This window comes from Phalacrocorax aristotelis, chromosome 19 (genome assembly GCF_949628215.1).
Source record: "Phalacrocorax aristotelis chromosome 19, bGulAri2.1, whole genome shotgun sequence".
In the NCBI taxonomy this organism is placed as follows: Eukaryota; Metazoa; Chordata; class Aves; order Suliformes; family Phalacrocoracidae; genus Phalacrocorax; species Phalacrocorax aristotelis.
This window is the reverse complement of record NC_134294.1, coordinates 8,293,101-8,310,854: the sequence shown is the minus strand read 5'-3', so window position 1 is coordinate 8,310,854 and position 17,754 is coordinate 8,293,101. Positions and strand designations below refer to the sequence as shown.

General features: G+C 44.0%; 1 protein-coding gene across 3 annotated transcripts in view; it reads right to left on the bottom strand.

Annotated features, from left to right (window-relative positions):
* PRDM16 (PR/SET domain 16) overlaps positions 1–17,754 on the bottom strand; it is a 350,029-nt gene that overhangs the window by 283,483 nt on the left and 48,792 nt on the right. The window lies entirely within an intron of this gene.

The window sequence follows — 17,754 nt, the reverse complement described above, 5'->3', positions numbered from 1 at the left end:
ATTAAACCAAAGTGTGTTATACTGGATACACCCAAACGCAACTGTTCTTATTTCAGCCTGTATTTTGACATCATGTAAAGAAATTCCCAGTAACCTGAGTGAAGAATTCTGCATGCAAAGATGTATCAAAAAAGCCAGTAGCACAACAAAAATAACTCATATCCTAAAAAGAATGGGTGTAAGTACAAACCATCTCTTACCAGCATTTGTTTCTTAAGAAAACTGAGGTCCCTGTCCCGAAAATTTTATGTGCACTCCTAGTTTTTCACCCATTTGTAGCCCCGTAGATACAACCCAGGGAAACTCCTCATACAGACAAAGCTAAGCACTTTCTTAAACCACAGGTACAGGAACTCATTCTTAAAGTACAAAGAGTAAAGAATATAATGTAAGAAATAAAAGCTCTTTTAGACAAGTTATTAAAGCATACTTTTGTATTTTGCAGCAGAAATAAAAAAAAGCCAAGGTGCTTTAGAAGTTTGCAAAATATTATTTTTTTCAGGCATCTTAAATCGTGAGACGGAATAGGTAGCAGATTTTACAAAATGCTGAGCAAGAAATAATTATTACTAAAAGCTAAATTAGGGTTGACTCCTCTTTTCTCTTGAGGACCAGATATTTGTTTTCCACTATCAGGCCATACACTGGCTCTTGGTGCAGAAATTTGGTGTTTGGACAAAACAAAGTCTAGCTTTTGGCTGGTAACAGTCCCATTGCTTCAGTTCCCATCAAAAAACATCATCAGCCCTGCTTCTGCCTTGGTGCTTTAAGCACAGATTCACACTCCTTTGAGCTACATTTTAAAGTAGTTCATCTCCCAAGCTCTCTTGTATCTTAAATACTGCTTGACAGCACCCAAGAGGTGCGTCTTTGATGGAAACATTGAGCTTCATCCCTGCCTGCGAAGTCCAGAAGTCAGGGAGGCGCGCCCAGCGCTGTCGAGGTAACTGCTCAAACAAGTCCGGAGGCCACACAGGGCATTGCAGCATCGTGCCGTTATGAGGATCTCGGGGCTGAGAGCAGAGTGACAGAAGCCTTCTTTCAGCACAAAAAACCAGCACATGGGGAATTCTCCCAGGTAATGGCAGGCAAGGGAATTGGACTTTGAGATCTGAATTCAGTATTGACTAGGAAGTGACGCGACTCCCCTCGCTTGCTGTCCTCCTCCTCCCTAAGTAAGGATCACTTAACAGAGGAAGCATTGCTGGTTTTGACAAACTGCCTTGACTCAGGAGATGCCTGCTTGGGGCCACTCTTCGTTTCTGAGCTCCAAGAATAAAGAAAAAGTCTTGGGTGCACCTCGCAGGGACTTTTGTTTATATTTTCTCAGTTTCTCATCCAAACCACAGCTCTACCTCAAAATAGCTGAAAATGGGATGGTTAGGGAACCTTGCCTGGTAGAGAATGGGAATTTGAACCTGCCTGCCTCTCACTGCAGGTAAATGCTGTACTGCCAGGCTGGAAAACAAGTTGTCCTCCCCAGTGCCCTCTCTCTGCCAGGGAACTGGTGTTCAGAGCACCAGAGGCATGACATCTGCCTAAGTGGGGTTGTTTTCAGGCAAGTGACAGACTGAGGGAGACACAGGTTTAAATTCCAGCTCCAGATTAAGCAGAGAGAAATCTGAACCTGCACCTTCATCCCAAGCAAATGCTATATTTACTAAGTATTTTGGAGACCAAATCTGTCTGGATTTTAATCCACATGCTGGAAGGTCTCCATTTTGTCCCTGGGTAAAATTAGAACAAATTTTGTAAATTCGGTTATTTTTTCGGTAGCAAAGCTCTTGTTTGTAGCGCACCGTGGAGCCGGGCTTTTTGAACCCAGACCTACTCATGCACCCCTTCCCCTCTTCTTTTTCATTAACTCCTCTTCTGCTCTTTAGCATAATCCATCTTTCACTCAGCCTCTTCCCCCTCTCTTTTCCGTCATTCCTTACTCTGTCCATTTCCAAACAGCAGTAGCAATATCCTCACTACTACTGACAGTTTCCATCTGGTTGCTATCTCCCTATGCTAGCTGTAGTCTGGGAAACTCTCCATGTTGTCCTCTTCCCCTCACCATTTCCTTTGCGGCTCTGGCAGGAATGGCTAGTGCTCTTCAAACAACTGGCGAAATAATGAGACAGGACGAGCATGGTCTGCCCAGATACCTACACTGATCTGTACCCACAGCCTTAAATATTTCTGTTCCAATGTCACCAGCAGAACTCATTTTAGACTGCTTCCCTTTAAATTTTGCCTCGTTTTGTTTGCTCGAATCAATCTCGGCAGTTCAGGCTGTAGCTCATATCAAATGTGCCTAGTTATTAGCTAAGTTAAAAGACCCATTTCAGCTTCATTTCGATTTCTTTTTCAAGTAAATTTTGGCACGTCAGAAGGAGAGACAGAAATATTTAGTATCTGACCTTCTGCATTGTGGGGTTGTCTAAGGAACTGCTCTTGCTGATAGCATTCAGCATTAACCCTGTGGCTGCTGACTGCATATTTAATTTATAAATGAGAAAAGAAATCAAAACACAGCCATTTGTGATCCCCCAATTACGCTGTTGTTCTTAAGTGGAATTAATCTGAGGTCCCTATGCGTGCCCATCGAGGTACAGATATTTACGTGCATGCATGTGACAGGTAAAAACGCATACACGCACAGAGAATAATTTTATGCATCTCCTGTGTCTGCTGCAGGATAGCAATGCAATTAAGTCCCCGTGACCGAGACAATTATCCATACAGTAAGTAAAATGAGATGTCCACAGTATGCTGCGGAGTTTTTAAGCATGTGGGAATAGAGTACAGAAACTCTGTAGAGTCATGCAGCTAATGAGCAATAAATACACACTGGCACACCCTCATCAATTTTAAAGTCTTGGTATGAAAAGAATGTAATTAATTAAGATATGTTGATTTATAAGAGGTGACATAACAAGATGGATAGAGAAATCTTTTCCCTCCAATCTGTCATGGTTTCTTTCCAGAAGACGGCGCAACATGTGACGATGCCCTCCTTGGACAGTCATAAAGAAATTGGCTTGAGTTTTGTTTTGTTTTTCCCCACTGTCGTAAGGAATATAAGCTCCCTTTTCAACCCTTATTTGCATTTGGCGCAACTATATTTAAAGCTTAACAGTTCTAAAGACATAACAGGGAAAAAAAAGAGCTGAAAAAATTATATTTAGAAAAATCCTTTCCACTTTTTACTGTATTATGTTTCTGCACATTGAAATATATACCCTGTTTCCCTTTCTCCCCCCTCTTAAGTCAGATGACTTTTTTGTAACTTGGCATACAGACGCTCTGGTATAAGACAGGACTGTAGCATTTGTTGAGTCAAGATGTTTAATTTTTTTCACTCACATAATGATCCTTTTTTCCCTCCAGCCACTTGAGTTTTGTTTATGTTGCTTGAGCCCTAAACTAATACATGAATTCTCTTCACTGCCAAGATGACGACTTCGGCACCGGGCTAGATGAGCCAGAGAGGGCTACATTCGCTTTTAAGGACAGAGGTATTTTAAAATACTTTTTTCCAGTTGTGACAAATTAAATGCATTAAAGGAAACAACTGCGGTTGCAAGAGCTACTGGACTTCAAGGAGGCACTGGGAGAGTTTTATTTTCTTTGCAAGCACTTGACTTTTGCTAGGGGGCACTTTGCTCCTGTGCCAACTCTGGCTTATATTTTATTATTCTTAGAACAAAAGGTTGCAGTAATTAGAATTGGGGAAGTTATGCTCAAAGAAACTGACTCATCAGATAAATTTGATACCATTAAGTGGTTATAAAAGGTGGGATTTTTAAAAAGAAGAATAACTGCTTCACTATATTGGTTTTACCCTGTCAAGGAAAGATGAATGAGAAGTACAGCTACTTTCACTCAGGCTAGACATGTAAACCTTGTACTTAATGACTGATGAGCAAAATTTTTTCTCTTCCAAGTGCAGATGGGCAAATCCCTCGTAATTACAAAACACAAGAAAATCTAATTTTACCAACAGAAAGCAGCGCACTGTCCAAATGTTTCCCAAGCAAGAGCTTTAGGTGCTTGTCGAAGAAAAAAAGCCAAACAACATTTCGTATAATGTGATCCATATTCTACCACATGCACATTTAATATAAAAGTTATGTTTGATATATACCGCCTTAGCATTTTTCTATTTCAACTGAAAGCCTTTTGTTCTGTCAAGATTATAGTAGGATTTGCTTTCATTTTTCATGATGTTTCACTCAATACATCACTAACATTAGCAGGACTTAATAAGCGCCCACCTTCTCCTTCCCCCCGCCCCGCCTGAGGTCTTTTGATGCATATTCCTCAAGAATCGTCAGATGTTTGACGTTGTTTGAAAAGTGGCCTCGCTATCCCCTGCTATCGGAGGTAACGAAGAGGACGAGTCTGTAAAATACTGCGTGGTGCGAGCAATACAGTAAGCAAAATGTTTTGCAGCTTTAAATTCTGCCCTTGGTATGGTCTCTGTAATGGGCTTCCCTTCCTCCTTTTCTCTGTTGCAGATTCACATCTGTTTCTCTGCATTTTGAAACTGTGTTCATTTTTCACTGCTGCCCTTTGTCCCACACTTACTAGCTCTCGCCAAGGGCTTCATTTCACTTATTCAATAAGCGAGAGGCACTGCAGACTAGAGAGAGCTTCAGGACAAAGCTCAAACTTCTATTAGGCCTCAACAAAAATGTTTTTGTTCCCTACCAAGAAACTTTTTCCTATTGCTTGTTGTTGGTTTGTTTTGCTTTTAATTAACATTTGTAGCTTGTGTAAATTGCCAAACAGCTTGCAATTTCAGACCTTTAAAGCAAATAAAAAATAGATGCAACAAAAATCTATATTGTCAGTTACCAGAAAAACTTTGGACTAGAAAATCCCACTTGTCCTTCATCCTTTTACATCTGCAATACTTGGCTGTATCTGCAAATGCGGCGCATTTGTACTGAGGTCCTGGTCTCCCTATATGGCTGCACTCATGTAAGCACTCTGTTACCACACATTTTCGTGTCTCGCTGGCTTCATACACGTTATATTGGAGACCAGGCGGGACTTCCTGGTAATGCCTTGCCAAGTCATCCCTGGCCGCGTCCGGGCCGTTCCCTCCAGCCTGTCACAGCACTAATTGCTGTGCTTTACCGTACGAGAAAACTGAAGAGAAGAGACCAGCCGCGTAGTTTTTCCCAACACAAGGTTTTTGACATGTTAACGAGTTTATTATATCTTGTTGCTAATCTAAATACCAAAGAGCTCTTCATCGGAGAAGAAATAGCAAGGATGAGACTTCTAACACTTCACTATTGTGCTAACAGCTTAATGTCTGCGTGTGAAATTATTTAATTCTTGTGGCTATGTTCATTATGCCACAAGCACGTAAGTCAAACGCAGTTGTTTTTTTTTCTCTTACTAAATCATCATCCCACTATGGTGCCAGTATTATAAACCCTCTTGTAAAACTGTGAGGCTCAGGAAATATTTCTGTGTGTGATGCTCAGCCTAAGGTTATTGATGGTCTCTATGTGCAACCCATTTTTCCCCCTTGCTGTATTTCTTTAAAAGCACTCAGCCTCCCCCTGTTTGAAGCTCATCTGATGCTACAGTCTGGAGTACCCCTGTTACCTGCATGTGTTTCGTTAGTAATTACATTCTGTTTTACAGCTTGAAGCTTTAAAAGGGGTAGAACATATAAAAGTACATGTGTTGTGGACTTGTAACTACTACATCTAAGGAGAAAGTAAAGAATGACAGCAAGTTGTGTTTGGTGGGTTAGTGCCTCTCCCCAGCAATCAGGTAAATATTCTTTGGCCCAATAGAAAAAACCCCATGAGAAACCAGCGGCGCTACACCCTCGGGTGGGCTCTGACTCTGCTTTCCCTGCTAGGGGAAACAACTCCAGCGAGTTGTGGGGCGAGGGGTGTCTTACATCCCTCACCATTCCCATTTACTCCGTGATTTTTTCTGTCATTAATATGAACCTTACATCCTAGCAGCCCTGCTAACTTCTGCCACAAATGCTTCGTGCAATTAAGAGCCGACACCTGTGTTCCTTGTCAGCAGCAAGAGCTCTTGTGCTGCAAAGCCAAGTGGGGAGCGAACAGTCACCAGTTACCCGTCTACCTTGCTTTTGCTTAGGTATTTAGCATTATATTTCTTCTGCGCCCAGTACCCATGCACCTTCTGGTCTTACTATGCCATCACAGCTGGTATCCTTACACTGGTTTAGCTTCTGTCTATTGTCAAGGAGTTATCTTAATACCCCAACCACACTTGTAGCCTCCTGACTTTCTCAGCTCTTGTTTACTGCAGAAGTTTTAAGTGTGGATGGGCTTTTCAAGGGCAGCCCAACTATATTTACACTTGTTCCAGTCTCTGGTAATTTAAGCCCTTAAGTCAAAGTGAACAACTGGTGACATTAATGAGGCTTCAGAAGAATGAAATTGGTGGTAACTTGCATCCCGTGGGAGGGGTGTTGATGATGGAAAAGGGAAACTTAATATTTGTGAAATTAAATAATACTGAATAAACAAGAGGCCTAAACCAGACTGTTTCCATCTTTTTAATTATTTAGGGTTTGTTGTGGGGGATTTTTTTAAACTAGAATCTGACTGTTAAGAGTATTTCTATTTTCCCCAGCCTCCTATGGGACTCAGGAAGCACACTATTAAAAGCCTTAACCTTGCTCTTAGAGGATTGGGAGGGGTTTGACTGCACAAAGCATCTTTCTCTAGAGATCTGGATTCAAATTAATGCCTCGGTCTTTAGGTACCACCTAGCACAAACTTGCCAAGTTAGAGTCACAAGGGAGTTTAGCACCCAGTCAGCAGCATCGGTTGGAGGGGAGCCCACAGCTCAGAGCGCCCGCAGGCTGCTATAGGCCTGTGCTTGGAAAGGACCACCCCGGTTCATGCAGGAGATGGGTAAACTGGGAGAGAGGAGAAAAAGGGTTAAGCAGAATTTGAGAGGCAAAACCTGCAGCCTTGTTCAGGTATCTACATTTGGCCACCAAAACTAGATCCCAAACCAATTTCAAAGACCAGGTTCTTCAATACTGCGTAAAATATTAGGATCTATATTGGAAAACAGAAAGAAGGGGGGGGGGGGAGGAGGGGAATGGAGCAGCTGATTTTTGTTCACAAGACGTTTTCTATCACTTGGCTGCCTTCCCCCACAGCACAACAGATCTTTACAGCCCTTGCACTTGTTGAATTTGGTCAAAGAACAGTCGCACTTCACTTCACGTTGCATTAAAAATAGTTAAAAGGAAGGGGAAAAAAAACAACCCTAAAACACATCTTGGAAAGTAGGTGGCTTTTGGTTGTAGCTCTGCTCCAGCCAAGGCCTTAATGTTTACACTTTAAATTGTCAGATTCTTCCCACTTCTTCCTGTCCCCGCTTCCTACCCCCGCTCCCCATCTGAACAAATCAGCACATGAATATCTACAAAGACGCGGAAGAAGGTAATTGTCCCCCGAGTTCTTTTCAATTGAAATATCATTTCAAGCTGGAATCATGTTAAAGATAATTAAAAAGGATTCCAAAGGGACAAACCCATCCCCAGCTCACCCGTATGGCAGCACAATGGGCTACCACTGTGCAAGCGAGCAGGCCTGATGGCACTTTATTTAACACGTCTATCTTGCCTTGATGAGCAGCTCGTATTGTGAATCACAACGAAGACGTACTACAGGACAAGCAATGCTGACAGACACAGTCTGTGACTGTTCATAAAAGGGAAACAGCGAGAGCTCTCTGCAGAGCGGGGCACTGTCCCACTCTGTCGCAGCATGGAATCGATATGTTTCTAGATGAATTCACTGGGGAAGTTTGGAGGGGGGCGGGGGAAGAGGAAGCATTATGCATTGATAAAAACTGCAGCAGGAACCGGCATCACTGCGCTAGCAAACTTTGCCAGGAGCAAAGATAAACCAGGCTATTAAATCATACTACAAGTTTCTCCCTCTGCAAGATATTTATGCCAACGTGCAGAGTTTTCTTAAACCGTGTCCTCTATTAGCACTTGCTTTCATTCAAATTAGGGCTACAATAAAGACAAATGACTGTGGCAGAATCAATGCATTTTTACTTGTCAAACACAACGCACATACTTTCCTTCATGTGCAGCTGGCTGTTAAGGTAAGTAGCTGCAGTAGCCCGATACGTCGCAGACAGCTCGTAACGTGCATCTAGGCTCTCTTCAGAGTTCCTATTTTAGACAAAACGCTTCTGAAAATGAAAAGTGTCTGTATTCCATGCAACACGCGTACAGGCACGCAAATCCCTTGTGCTGCACAGGTGAGGAAGCCTTTGGTCACCAGCTTTGGTCACAGACACATCCGAGCTTTCTGATTTTCTTAAAGAAAACAAAATTACTAGATTCCTTTGAGATACTTGCATGGGGAATTAGCTTCAATTTATTATATACATCAACTGATTCCAATTAATGCCTCAGTGAAGCAATGCATTTACTATTAAAGCTAAGCAGAAAAGGGATGTAAGTATTTCTTGGGCTTCTCAGAGCTTGCCCCCACCCCACCACCCATATGACGTGCAATTTCGCTGGCCCAAGCAACCGTGTTACAAGGGAAGACAAGCCAAAATAAATGCAAAACACTCCTTTTCCTCTGGCTTCTCTGAGCACACGTTATGCATAAATTACAGAAAAAAAAGAGAAAAGATAATAAGAGAGGGCTTTTTCCTGCTTGTTAGTTGGTTTAAATTGCTGGTGTTCAAGAAGATTTAGAAAAACAAAGGCAACATTTGAAATATATGTAAAATGGCTTCACTTTCTCATTCTCAGCATATCATTTCTATTATTTTAGTACTGTCTGACAACCAGAAGCAGTGAGATCATGTCAGTAACCAAGCCAGCCAGACAATGCTGAGACTAAACTTCTCTCTGCCTGCCCCCCTCCCCCAATACACACCCCCAAATCTGATTTTAAGCCAGGTCAGCTCCCATGGAGCAGAGGTCCTCAGCTGGCAGCTCCCTCTTCTCTAACCTCCTTGCCTCCAGCAATAAAAGCAAGGTATATGAGCGTTCCCTCTTCTTCAGTAGCCTTGGAAAGAGGGGAGAGGATGTCAGTCAAAAAAGCATTTAAGCAGCAAACTCCAGCTTCGTGATGGCTCTTATGCCTTCGCCATTCCCTTTCAGCTTCTTTAGTGCCCTCAGAATGTGGTCCTGGCAGGAAAACGATCGGGGCCCCCCAGCCTGGCAAGGTAAGCAGGCAGGGCTAGGCAGTGGGGCTGCAGCCGGGGCAGAGGCTGGCTTGTTGCAGGCTCTGCATTTACTGAATGGTGCAGGTAGGAATAAAAGCGTGGCCATCCTAATTCCCCAGGTTACCCTCATCCCTTGCACGAGGTGTAACGTGGGAATTGCTCGCGCCCTGAGGGCTACCGGGAGGCCGCCGCCGGATGACTTGGAGGCGCAGTAACCGTAGCAAGCAGAAGTGAAAGTTGGTGTTTAGCGCATCCTGAAGAATTTAATCAAACCTTTCACATTTGTGAAGGATGCGTGTGTATGGAACGTATCTGCAGAGGGCTTTTCCCTGTACAAGTCCGGTAGTGCCACTTTTCCATTTAAGCTTCATCAATTTCATCAACTCTTAATTTGCGTTGCATCAGTGTTTATGAGACAAGGGAAGTAGCGGGGATATGCCCAGCCTTTCAGAGGCCAAAACACATTTATTTTTAAGTTGTTCTTTTTTACAAAGTGCCGGTATAGGTTATTGCAACTCACGTACTTTCTAGTACATCTACATAAACAGAGAATACTTGATTTTCATTAAATACTACATCATTAAATATGTTTACGTTGTTTGTGGCTAACTTTCTCCATGACTTATTTCTATATATTTTGCTTGGAATTTAATTTGCCTTTTTTTATTAAATGGCCTTCATATAAACCTCACCTTTCTATAGCATAATTATATATGAATTCTAAAATAGCAGCTTGTTAGACTCTAATAAAAAATACTTGCTACCTTCCAAGGAGTTCCTTCAGATGAGATAATGCCTATTTATCTAAAATATCAAATGGGTAGAGAGAAATATCAGCAGAGAAACTGATAGGCACACAAGAGGCTTTCTTTCCCTCTCTGTCTGAAGAGACTTTAAAGCTGAATAAACACCTTGGAAAAGCACAAGCAATATACGGATCTCCTGGGTTCTGAACCTGACCTTTCAAAGTTAAAAATACACATTTTCAAGGCTGATCCTACAAACCCTCGCTCACAAGAGCAGCCCTACTGATTCCATTCCTGCGAGCCCTTCAATGCGATCTGGAGGATGGGATATATAAGGTCATACCGAAGTTTGTTAATTCTTTGTTTTCTTGATCAAGCGAAAGCATTCCTGCAATGCCTCCTTAGCATTAATTTCATGCTCGTGATGATTAGCATATAAATCTAAAAGCATGTGTTGGTCTGTCCAAGGGATTTTTTTCCATATTCAATACGACATTAATCTTATTAGCTCAGGTAAACAACTAATAGCTATTAAAGGGAGTGCAATTTATCAGGAAATAGTTAACCCTTTCGAGCATGCCAGATGTAAGGGGAAAACTCTCCAAATGACAGAAATACATAGTTTTAATGAAACACACTCAAACATGGCAAATTAGGTGCATTTTACAGGAAGATGCCTGGGGCCTCATTCCAGGCTGTAGCTGGGGCCAGCACTCGCCCCCCCAGGCAGGGTGCAGCTCGGAGCCGGGATGACTTACAGGGCTCCCCAGCCCAGGGGTCCCCCCACCAGCCCGGAGCCCCCAGCAGCCACCCCTGTTGCACTTCCCAAAGCTGTTGGAGGCTTTTGACGCATGAAAAGAGGAGGGACAGGACTGAGTCTGAACACTCAAACGCAAAAGAGGCCCATCAGGAAACTTTCAGCTTCGCAAAGCCTTCAGATTAAACCTCCTTGCTGCTGGCGTAACGTATAAAATTGCCACAGTAAGGCTTTGGCGTGTCTCTGCCCTGGCGCCCTGGCACACAGCTGAAAGCCAAAGGCCCCCCCACACCGTGGGGCTCTTTATCTGGTGCAGGGGAAGGGGTTGTCTCACAGTCCCTGGAAAAGGAAGGAAAGGAAGGGTGCAGCCTGGGGTGGCAATCACAGCAGGACTCTGGACTTGCTAATCGGCAGGGAGGAGGCTCGGGGGCCTTACTTCAGAACAAAACAAAACGAAAAACAACCTGGCCCTAAAAACCATGTGTCAGCTGGGGGTGGCGGCAGGCAGAAATCTTAAAAGCATGACAGAGTTACGCCAAAGGCTTCTGAGCACCAGCAGGTGATATATCCAGGTGCAGCCTGCTCCTCAGAGAGGGAACGTGAGCTTTCCTGCCGGCTCCGGGAGGAGACGTAGAAGTGCATACCCTGCTCGGAGGCCGTGGGTGGCTTCCACATTCCTCACTTCTTGAAGCATTTTTCAGACTCTACCCTTCCTTTTATTACAGTGGCATTTCAGTTTCACACAAACGTGCACGCATTCTTACTTCTCTCCCTCCACTCCATCCCCCAAAAAAGCCCTAAACTGCTTTTTTTCCTACCCCGCCCCCCGAAGGAAGGGAAGAGGAGACCATGTCTACCTTTGTGCAGGCCTGCAAGAGCTATCGAGATTCCTGAAGGGTTCTTTTCTGCATCACCTTATCCCCTGGGAACTCCCCTCTTGATCTGTAAGGACCATTCCCTTGTAGAGAGCCCATAGGTCATGTCCCCCCCTTTCTGTCACTCATGGGAGACGAAGAGAAAACCAGCGCAACGCTTAATGCAGATTTTAAGTCCTCAGTGCAACCAGCAGCTGAAAGGAACACGGCTATTGAACACAAGTCTTTAGCCTCACACCTCTGGTGTGTCAGGCTAAAAACCTCCACCGCTAGTGGAAGTGTTTCTTTAGGGGAAAGTTAGAGCTGGCCCAGGTAACGCTGCACCCACTGCCTGGGGATCAAACATACAGACAAGATCTACTTATCCTAAACAACTGCCAGCTATTTTTTCCCCCATGTATATGTAAAAGCATATTTGTAATGAAGAAGGGTCATATTTCTGCATCGGGCAGCTAAAAAAAAAAATCACATCCCAGCAGTTTTCCTGAGTTCCACATGGAACGAAACCAGTTTATATCAACTGGAGGTTTTAGGAACAGAAGTGGAAAAAGACAGGGAAAAATGTGTTCTTTTTATGTGTGCAGCCTCCCTTAAAGACCAAGAAATAAACCTTTTTTTTTTTCCCTCCTCTTCAGAAGCACTCACTTCCACAACCCTGCCCCCAGAAAAAACAAAACAAACCAAAAACAGAAAAAAAGAGAAGGTTTAAAAGAAAGAAACAAAGTGAGCCCAAAGCCCGGCAGCCCCCAGCGCAGTGCCAGACTTCGCCACATCTCCCTTTCCAACGGCGAGGGAAGGACGCCCAGCAGGAAAGGAAAGGTTCCCCTCAGCCTGCAGAAATCATGCCGCAGAGTTCCCCTTCCAGGCTCGCGTTCAGGTTTTACCGAGCGCTGGAGACAGCGCTGCGTGAGCAACAAACGCTCGCGCTATCAGCAAATATCTTTCTTCTGTCCATACAGACGCTATTCACAAGGTCTCGAGCTCTCTTGCCTGACAGGGTATTGATCCCCTGGAGTGCAAAGTCCAGCATGCCATTAGTCCAATCTGTTTTCAAGCTGACACAATCCCATCATTTGTCATCTTCTCCTGTCCTGCTGTGTTTGTTTAGGAGCAGGATATTTGCTTTATCTGTCACTTTCCAATCCTCACTGTATTCTTTACCTGACATGGAGTTTATTGGGTCCACAGTTTTCTCAGAGTCATTAACAAGGGAGATTTTGACACGCTGATGAGATCACTGGAAAATGATGAAGTTGATAGCTTGGAAAGCCTTCATGAATTAGACTCAAAATACCTCTTGAGCAAGGATGTGTTTTGTATTTGAAACTAGATTTCAGTGGAGAAATTTCTAAAAATCATTTCATTTTCTCCAGCAGACGTATGAAAGAGACAGGCAGAAGGCTGGCAAGTGATTTGATTCCATAAGAATACTTGAGAAAAACGGTCAGCTCAGGAACTACCTTCAAAATTCCTTTAAAGGAAGAACGGCAGCACCTGCGCTGTCATCCGTTAGGAGAAGCGGAGCAGGCAGCTTGCAGAAAACATTCAGGCACAAAACGCAGAAGGAGGTTGCGCGTTTGCTGTATTAAACTTGCAGTTTTCTTTATGTTTCATATTTAAGAGATGTTTGCATCTCAGCACAGTTCACAAGCATCTCTCCAAAGTCTGATGAAAGCTCCATTTAACCATTTTCATCTACCCTACTATTCCCTGCTAGCTGTATGAATGGTAGCAAGCTTGCACAAAGATTCTTGTTATCATAACCATTGGTATTTCTACTTTTGGGCATGAAAATCACCGCAAGAACTGCATCCGTTTATCATCAGAGAGCCAACGTTTATTGCCATTTTATGATTTTTTTTTTTTTTTTTAACATAGATAACTCTCATGAGAGAACAGAGTCTCTTCTGCCCCAAGTGACCAGCTCTGATGGCGAGGAGTGCCCAACCAATTCCCTGAGGCAGACATTCCTTTTAATAAAGCCCTAAACTCTAAACTTTAGCTCATACTTGTAAATAGTGAATACTCGCATAGAAATCTGCATCAGCGCCCAGGGAATTCACAAACGGAAAGAAAAGACTTAGATTTTTCAGCTCTTGCTCCTACAAAATCAATATTTGTGTTGAGTGGAATATGCACTTTTTAAATTTGCCGTTTCCATTGGAGCTTCACAAGTTTTGTTATTGCAGGATCTTAAAATAAATACAAGCAAGACAACTCTCCCCAGGCTAAGAAAGCAACAACGCAGTCACACACTTAAGTAAGTGTTTAATTACAGAGAAAGCTGCGGGCGTCTAGGAGTTGAAGCTGCAGTTAACGCACCTTCTAGCCAGCACACCCAGCAAAGCCGGTGCCGCTCTTGTAACAGCCTCACAACGTCGGTTACGCTTTGCCTTTCCCAGGGTCCAGCAGAACGCTTTCCACGGCCTTTCGTGAGCCAGGATCGGGCCCTCCCCAGCCCACACCTGCAATTGCACAGCTTTAACACTCCGTTTGGCCGACTGAAGCACAGCGCGTATCACGCTGGGCTCTGCACACACAGAAAAATGTATCTGCATCGAAGACCTGCTTCAACCGAGCCCTGGAAACGTCTTATTTTGTGTAGAAGTGCCCCCATCACGACGCAGCTGCTGCGCCGCGTGTGCAATAACAGCACTTTGCAAGCGCAGGTTCCGCTTTTGTCCTTCGCTACTGTATAATTGTTTGCTCGACATCAGAGTCTTTCTGAAAGACGCACTGCTTGCAACTACTTGCTGCTCTTGCCTTTTCCCGTCTGTTCGTGGAAGAGCAGGAAGAGGACACAGACACGAAGGGACTGGAGACGCACCAGTACCTTCTTCTGTCTCCCAAATTCTCCAAACTCGATTTGCCCAAGTCTAGGCAATGCTACCCTGGCTCTTCACAGCTCCCTTCTACGTGCCCTTATCTGTTCTTTTTTTGCAATTTTTTTTTTTTTTTAAGTGCATTACCCAGTTTTCATATCAAACTATGTTCTCTGTGCTGGGGAAGGTAGTAAAAAGATACGGAGGAAGTAAATAAGAAGCCTGGGTAATTTAGGAGGTGGCATTTCAAGGGTTCTGGAAACCTCTAGCAGTTCAATATCCCTTAGAGATTTGGATTAGGTAGGTTATAGATCACAGGATACACTCTTCAATAAAATTTTAAACATTCTCATTAGGTAACAGAAGTCTCTACACAGAAAACAGCTGTACAGCTGTTAAGGATTGTCCGTGCTCACTCGGCGCTGTGAAGGCAGTACCCGCAGTACTACCAGCCGCGTCCCGCCAGGGAGGAGGGGAGGGCTGCCGCCTCTCCAGAGGCAGGGAATTCACACTGGGCTCTGGAGCCCTGTCACTCAGACCCGCAGATGTGAACCGAGTTTACTGCCGCTTTCTGCTCGCAGGTTGCTAAAGTAATTGGTTGAACCAAAAAAAAAAAAAGGGCAAACTACTGCTAATAATATAATAAAAGCAAATTCTAGCCAGTACAATAAAAATAGGAGGCAGTTTATGCTTTCTGAGTGAACAGTATGTGAATTTATGGACAAACAGGCCTCTGCATTCTCTCCCTTACACATATTGGGGATAAGGTTACGTTTTATTTGTAGGGAATTTTATGGCAGTAAAGCCCATTCATTAAAGAAAGTAAAAGAGAAGAGAAAAAACAGATGATTGTTACCCACAAATCCTCATCAGCTCTCCCCTAGTTGTTTATCCTTTAACTTTTTAAAGGAATTTTTAGACAAAGATGCTTTCTTTCTCCTCCGGAAAACAAAAAGGAGCGGGGGGAAGACGTACAGTTTCACCCAGGCGCTTTTTAAATCTCTTTAGGCGGCACCCTGAAAACAACTTTCCCTTTAATGAAGACCTTTCTGGTGCTCTCTTCAATATTCACTTTAAAAAAAATTAAAACTTCACAAGTTCATAGGGACGGATCCCTGGGTAGGACTTTTATTAAGTCTTTTCTATTTACTTCCTACCTAGATAAGATCTTAATCACAGCCCCCAAATTATCCGCAATGACATTTATCAACTCTAGTCATCTTTTCTTTAGCATGCTCCGCCTGACCAGTCGGCTTTTCTTCCACCCCTTCCTTTCAATGGAAGTTAATTTCGAGTACATGATTTATCTTGCTGGGCTAACAGCACTGAGGCAGCCCACCTTTTCAAAGGGCTGGCCAGGGAGTGAATTATAGCAGAGTTGTCCAGTGATTGCGTTCCATAGGGAAGGAGAATAGGCAGCCAGTATGTTGCCCCGATGTGGCGCTGGGACCTTTTCAGCAACCGAAGAAAAAAAGATTGGGCCTCTGACCGTGGGGCTGACAGGCAAGCGTTATATCAGCAGACAAAGGCTCGAATACCTGAAAGGATCAGAACTCCATGTACTCCGAGATGTGATGTTGTTTACAACACCATACGCTGACCCTATCCTGAATTTACATGATATCAGTGCAGTGGTCTTTTAACCTTTTCTCATTCTTCTTCCTGCATGTTCGCACAGCCATTAGCATACAGAGAATTAGCAACAACCACATTAAATCCACCAACACTTTGAAATCCTTTGCACGCATTCTGCGGCAAGCGTTGCTGAAATGTATAATTTCCCTGCATGCCCTGTATATATCCAGGGGCTCTGTTTGGTTTGGCAATGGGTTTCATTCAGTATCTATTAACATTCAACTTCTATTTGTAAAGGGCATGTACAACCCACTCAAGTACATATTTGGCACAAGCCGCAGTGATTTAGTATTGGTCCAGGAGTACAGCTGGTGCCATCTGGGGCAGGATAATAAGAATCTTTCACAGAGATCTCAGAAGCCGTGTTTTCATATTCCTTGTTCCTTCACTGCGTTATACAAATGAGGGTGGTTTATGAATATGCCCCAGTTTAGAGTTAGGGGCTTGTCCAGAGCCACAAGCTCCGACTGTACTGGGAGGGGACAGACCCGGTGGCTTTGGAGGTGCCATTCAACCAGGCACCCCAGATCTGCAGGGTCCTGCCTACCCACAGCTAAACAGCCTGAAACCCCACCAATTTTCAAGCAGCAAGGAAGATTTCCGGCACTTTCCGGTTTACTTCTAGAAAACTAGGTATCTCCTTGCTAATAATTCCCCTTTCCCTATCAGCAGGGTTGGGAAATTCAGAAGTTATAGCTTGTCTGAGGGAGGGAATTTCTCCAACGTAATGGGAGATTCTGCAGGGTTTAGCGCAAAAGTTTCAGCTGGTTCTTAACACATAGCACTGCTTGAGTCAGCAGTGAAAGGAAATTTCTTAGATACAAAAAAATCACCTCATGCTGTTGAAAAACCTGAGGCCAGATGACTGGACGCCTTCTGCGTCCACTTAGCTGTTTATTTTCCTGCTCACCGAGTTATTCTAGACGGTACGCTACACAATTCTGGCACTTTGCATTCACTTGGAAGAAATAAAAGCCCTTCACGTTCCAGTGGGTGCGTCCACGCCGACCCTCCCCTTCACCAGCAGCCTGCAGAGCCCGGGGCAGCCCTGCCCGCACTGGGGACCCTCAGCCCGGGATGCCAACCCGCGGTGCCGCACCGCCGGCACGGCCCCGGGCAGCCCGCGTGCCACGTGCGCGAGCGTCAGCGTCGAGTCTAAGGGGCAGAGGAGCGACTGTAGCCACTCATCAACTAAGGACACGGTCCTTAGCATCAAATTATGTGCCTCCAAGGGGTGGGAAGCTGAGAAATGATTTTGTTTCTGGTCGCTATGGGAGCATGGATCCTTTCTCAGAAGAGATTCTCATGCCGTATCGCTGTACCGCACAAAATCAGGATGGGAACAGATGTAATCCTCCTTTGATACGAGGACATCCTGACTACCTGGTCAAACCAGCAAGCACTTTGCTTGCTCCTCTCTTTTAACCAGGTAATATTTGTTTTCTTTTACGGCTCTATGGAAGGATGCACATTTCTTTTAGCTACTTTTTCTGGATCGGGGGAAGGGCTGATACTGCTTTGAAAAGACCAGTGACATTTTGGACGGTTCACTGAGGATTTAACATGGATGCAATACTCAGAATTACTTCCATAAAAACCTGCTCAGCCTTCCAAAAAGCAAACGCTGTCATCCGCCCTACTTGTTACCAATGCAAGATACAAGCAGGCCCCTCCCAAACATTTAAGAAAGCTTATATTTCCCTGCATGATTT